This window comes from Macrobrachium nipponense, chromosome 2 (genome assembly GCF_015104395.2).
Source record: "Macrobrachium nipponense isolate FS-2020 chromosome 2, ASM1510439v2, whole genome shotgun sequence".
In the NCBI taxonomy this organism is placed as follows: Eukaryota; Metazoa; Arthropoda; class Malacostraca; order Decapoda; family Palaemonidae; genus Macrobrachium; species Macrobrachium nipponense.
Genome location: NC_087201.1, coordinates 61,007,023 through 61,013,130, shown reverse-complemented (window position 1 = coordinate 61,013,130; position 6,108 = coordinate 61,007,023).

Below are 6,108 nucleotides of genomic sequence, written 5' to 3'. Positions count from 1 at the left end.
TAAGGGAAGTATGCTTGGCCCTGTCCTATTCTGTATCTATACAATTAGTCTAACATACTACATAATCTTGGCGTAGAATATAAATTAAATGCCGCTGATACAATTCTATTTCATTGTTACAAATATAGAGGATACAAATAGAAAATTAAGTGAAATTCTATCGAATATTAAACAATGGATGACTTTGAAACAGTTGAAATCGAAAGAAAATAAAACTGAGCTTATGATAGTCGGTAAGGAAAGTACTTGAGGAGTCTAGGTGTTATAATCAAGTGTAGTATAAATGAAAATTGGGTCCAGACAACTGATGAGGTCCGTGATCTCAGGGTGTAGCTACTTAGATTGTGGTATGTCACTCGGTTTACAAATTAATAATGTAGTGAGAGTTGCTGGATATCATCTTAAGAATCCTGTCAGCAACTGTGTTACAAACCGTCTAAATTATTGTAATTCGGTATACTATAAGTTACCCAACGTGCAGCTCAAGAGCTGCAGAGAATTATGAACAGAGCTGCTAGACTAATAAAAGGTGTTGCTCCACGGGACATTATTACCCCTTCTTAATTGTTTTGTACAGGCTCACGGTGAAGACCAGAATAATAATCTAGTTATGTTTTTTCATCCATAAAGTTGTTAAGACCATTTGAGGGACCTACTACAGTTATACAACCAGTAAATCGACCTGGTACAAGACTAGTTACAGATGGTTTCAAGTTGGTATATAGAGCAGCGTTTTTCCTCAGTTTGTGGTTCCATGAGCCTTTAAATATGTAGCTCCTAGATTATACAACAAGGTTCCTCTTGACTGAAGTCAGATTGAGGATTTGAGGTCTTTCAAAAAGAAACTTAGAATCTTTTTGTTTCATCGATGCTATGATATGTAAGATCAAGAAGTGAATGTGGAATTTGCAGAGTGATCAAACACATCTGGATGAATAAACTGTTCATTTGGTAATGGGGGTCCTATACGAGTGCTATTGGAAGTGGTGCGGGATCTGAATAAGCCGTCAACAAGTAACAAGTAATTAAGTGAAGAGTGCATAAAAGTGACAGTCTGTGAAGTTCAATGATATGCAAATGATCCTTCTATCGAAATGTATGAAGTAGCTGGTGTGGAAATCATGTGTAGCTACAAGAGGTTCATACACAGTCCAAAATGTAGGCTTTAGTATGAATGTACCAGTGACCATTAAGCTGCATTTTCTCTAGAGCAACCAATTGTTAAGAGAAACCAAATAACAGTATCTCCTATATCTATAAGGGGCTACCCATTCAGCTTTCGGCAAAATTTTTTTAGATGGGATTGCTAGAGTCACTGCAGGGACAGTGAGATTTAACGAAATGTGGCCAAAACAGTCTGCCCCGCCAGAGAATATGAACATGGCCCACTTGCTGGCGACCTTCAGATAAAGGACTGAATGTGGTTGATTTTAGGACTTCCAACCTCAGCTAACCTTTGAGCATGTAGACATAAATCTCCCTTGTTGTGGTACAACTCTACTACCTTGTAAAAGATTTGATTTATAAGGGCACTGGGTTGAAGGGGTTGGTCCTCTTACACTGGGGATTGGCTAGAATAGCCATTTGGCAATAACCGCTTCTCAAAGATCTTTTATGAGCATTGGTACCAAAGGACTGAGCGTGATTGTCATTGGTTAAGTCATATCAAAGTAGCAATAATTGAAAGTATATATATATATATATATATATATATATAATATATATATATATATATATATATATTATATAATAATATATAATTATCCTTGGTCTAAGGAAATGAGGTTCATACGTCTTTTCTGAGTAGTTAGCTCTCGCCAGGGGATTAACAATCCTTTATAATGGTTGGTCTAGAAGGTGTTAGCTTTCCTGTTCTCTGCAAGCAATTTACAGGATGCTGTGCCAGTCCCATGCCCTCTTTCACTATTGTTGATTTGTGACAGTTGGCTAACTACCGGATACACAAATCACTGTTTAGGTAAACGGGTACAATGAACTTTTTTTACTCGTAAAAGAGCAGTCCATGCGACAGTTCTCACCCAGGATTAGAACTTGTACCCCATTGCTAGTGAGTCCATGTTGTTATTCATTACACCACATAACTCTGTGTTGATATTATTGTGCATGACTGTCTATAATTTAATCTTCCACAACTAATATTAAACGTTTCATGCCGACAACCACGATGTTCATTTGAGAAAACAACTATTTTTTTCTTTTCGAGTCAACCCGACTATTCTGTGTAGCTGAATATTCTTAATCGCAAACTGATATAATGGTTCTAAATCCATAATAAACGAATCTATCGATTTCTTAATACACCATTTCGTGGTAACGCGAAGATATTAGAAAATTCCGAACTTGTTTAAGACATTTTAGATATAACTGCAATAGTAATCCCATCTAAAGAAATCTTGTCCCATTACGCATTTACCCATCCTAATCAGAACACCATGCTCGGAGAATATATAATATGAAGAATACTAGATAGCCAAAGAATTTTTGTTTTTCGTTTTTTGTTTTTCCACTGTTCCTGATTGGCTGTTTAAAGAAAATCCTAAACAGTACGCTCCTTGAATGCTTACTGTAGAGTATAAGGATTCATCTTTGTTTCAGCTCTCCTTTTAAATTTTCACCTTCTTCCAAATGACAACGTTCATAGCTTATCTATTTCTTATTACATCACAAAGTATGTTTCCTTTTTACTGTCTGTCTGTCTCTTGTTCCAGAGCTCAAGGTATGATTATTTTTCTATTTAGTACAGATTCTGAAAGGCAAGTAGCCTAGACTGATTCAATGGTATTTGTTCTTTGTTTTCTATGCTAGATGGGCCATTGAACCAATTCCTTTCCAATGCCTCCATATTATTTATAATCCAATCGTAAATATTCTATAATTTCTTAACTTTTTTTTACGTTTAGATTCGGGGATCAACGCTGTCTTTGTTTGTTTCCAAGGTGTTTTTACGTTGCATGGAACCAGCGGTTATTCAGGAACGGGACCAACGGCTTTACGTGACTTCCGAACCACGTCGAGAATGATCTTCTATCACCAGAAATACACATCTTTCCTCTCACTTCTCAATGGAATTGCCGAGAATCGGACTCGCGACCATCGAGTTGGGACGCCAACACCATACCAAACACGCCACTGAGGCGCTTTAACATGGTCTTTGACCAGTGCACATTGCACAAAAATTAATATTCTATAGCTAAACGCACTTTAATTTAAGCATTCTACTAAGATAATTTCGTTTTTCATATCCTTTAATTCGCTAAACGATACCTGAAACCTCCGATGTTAAATTTGGCATTAATACAGTACGTATAATGTCATTTAAAGGATGGCTTTGTTACCCTGGTATTATATAGATATATATATATATATATATATATATAGTATAATATAATATATATATTATATATATATATATATATATATAGTTAGTAGTCTTAGCTACTCTGAGAGGTTTGATGGTCTTTACTGAACTCAATACCTACTTGCATTAAAAGAACAATGCCATCATTATTGATTTCTGCAGTATTTTCTTCTTTCGGTATTGCCTGTTTTTCTTTTGATAACCCGTTTCTGTAGCATCTCCGAGTATGTGAAATAGCCTAATATTCTTTTTGCTGTAAGCAGGATTTACAATTAAAAAGTTATTAGTTTACGAGCTTGTTGACATGTGATATGCACTGGAAACCGGCACTGTTGCCTGCCCTGGCCGGACAAACAGGTTTGTAGGAGGGTCCACTCCTATCATTCAGAGGAGGACATACAATTTCCCCTCAGATTTTATTATTATAGACTTTACATGCTCCTGGAATTAATACAAAAGCAAAAGAAAGGTATTGGAAAAAAGAGAAACTTTAGGGATTTGAACGACTATATTGTATAACTACAGCAAGGACCAACGTCCATTTATCGGTAAAAAAAAAAAAAAAAAAAGGATAATGCAATACTTTGTAATACCAGTAGGTTTCCAAGAAAAGTTGTAAATGGAAGAGGCTCATCAAAAGCAGTATCCCTAACTAAGGATTAAGGATTAAGTTGTACTTCAGAAGCTTGGAACGTTCCACTCCTGTGAGGATTTCAAAGGGACTTCAGCATAATTTCCTTTTATATTTATTGTACCCTGATGAGGTGTACCAAGACACAAAAGCACTAGGTTGTGCTGATGCTTTTTCATGTCCTGCTGGCTCTTGTATATATAATCTTCATGCGTTACTTGATAATGATCGTATAGCTATATATATATATATATATAGTTATTATATATATATATATATATATATAGATATATATATATAATATATATATATATATTATATACGTATATATCTATATATATATTATATAGATATATATATATATATAATTATATATATCTATATAACTATATATATATATATATATATATATATACTATATATATATTATATTATATATATATATATACTATATGCTATATAAGCAGTCTTCTATATGCAACATCTGCTTATTTTCATACAAAACCGCAAGCCTTTAACAAACTCAAACAGGGCCAACATCAATGTTGTCTCATAAAATTTCAACATGGCTTATCATCTAGATGGTACATCCGCTTCTTATTAGCATATAATGGTTCAATGAACCAGAATGTGCTCAACTATCAAAGGGGGGAGATATACTGAGAAAAGTATGACTATATAATACAAATTACAAAGGGAACTTACTCTATAGTTACTGGTGAGCTTAAAGACATGGAGCGAGACACCATAGGTCTTTGGTAAAGAACTCATTAAATACTAGTATCAAATTGTCTATGTTGTGGCTTTACCTATAGTATAACAAATCAACAGGTCCAAATTAACTATGTGTACTGATAATTTTTAAGGGAAAATTGGCAGACACAGACCATGCCCTTTAAAATGCAAAGAGCATTACTGTTTCTTCTGATATTTTAAGTCAATGATTAATGCCCTGGCTAGGCATACTTTTAGAATTTCTTGACTTCAGTGGTTATTAGTTTAAATAATATTTTGGGAGAGAAGTTCAATGAGATGGCAGTGTTACTCCACCTATTTTCTTTCTTAACTGAACAAATGTGAAAGGGATCTTTAAATAAAATTTTTTCAATTGAAAAGTTGTTAAGGTCTTTCCAGAATATACTACCCATTTGCTGTTGTTTGAAGGATCTGCTTTATTCCATCTGGAAAAAATTTTGTAGTTAGTAAAGCTACCTGTGTCATTCATCATTCCTTGGCTGGACTAAAATATTCATAGTATTTAATGTTTTTAAGCATCATGTTGCTGAACTTCTCTGGAGACATTCTGAAGCTTTTACAAAGTTTGTCCATCCTTCTTTGTATGAAGCAATAAGCCATATAAAAGTTGGAGCATTTCTTGTGGTAACTGAGTCAAAGACATCCATTAGTTTTTGTTGGATCAAATCTTATTCCTAATCTAACATTACAGAAATCAATGACCTTAACTTTGAACTAACATTTATTTATTTTTGTTTAAAAACAATGATGTGCAGTATGAGTAACTGAGACGTAATGAAAGCTTCAAGAGTAATTTTCACATATAGTACCTACATTTGTAGTCCAAAGAAGTTGGAGAGCAAAAATGAAGAATGTCCATAAGATATGAGATTAAAGTAAAGGTAAGAGATAGAGAAAGAGTGAGTAAAGAGGGATAGTTAGATTTGAACCAACAAATTCCTTTTCTTCCCATTTGAGAGCTCTCTTGTCCATCACATGGCTTCAATGGATAACAGTTTAAGGTAAAGCCTTGTGACTTAACAAGGTAATCTTTCATTGAGAAGGGGCCTATCACAGGGCCTACACTTGAGCAATGATTCTAACACCTTGCAGCTCGCCTACTTGGTTGAAATCGGATCCAGCACTTGAAGCAAAACTTGACATTATACTTTCACCTTGCTCAACCATGTCAGTTACTCAGATTCTCTGGGTTTAGTGGCTTGCTCTAAAATAAACAGAATATTTTCCAAATCTGAAAGAAAATCATCAACAAAAGATAAATTCTGATAGGGTAAGGAAGAAAAAAGAAACAGTTGAAAGTAAGAAAGCCGTTAATTTAGTTGACAAACTAACTAGGGGCCAA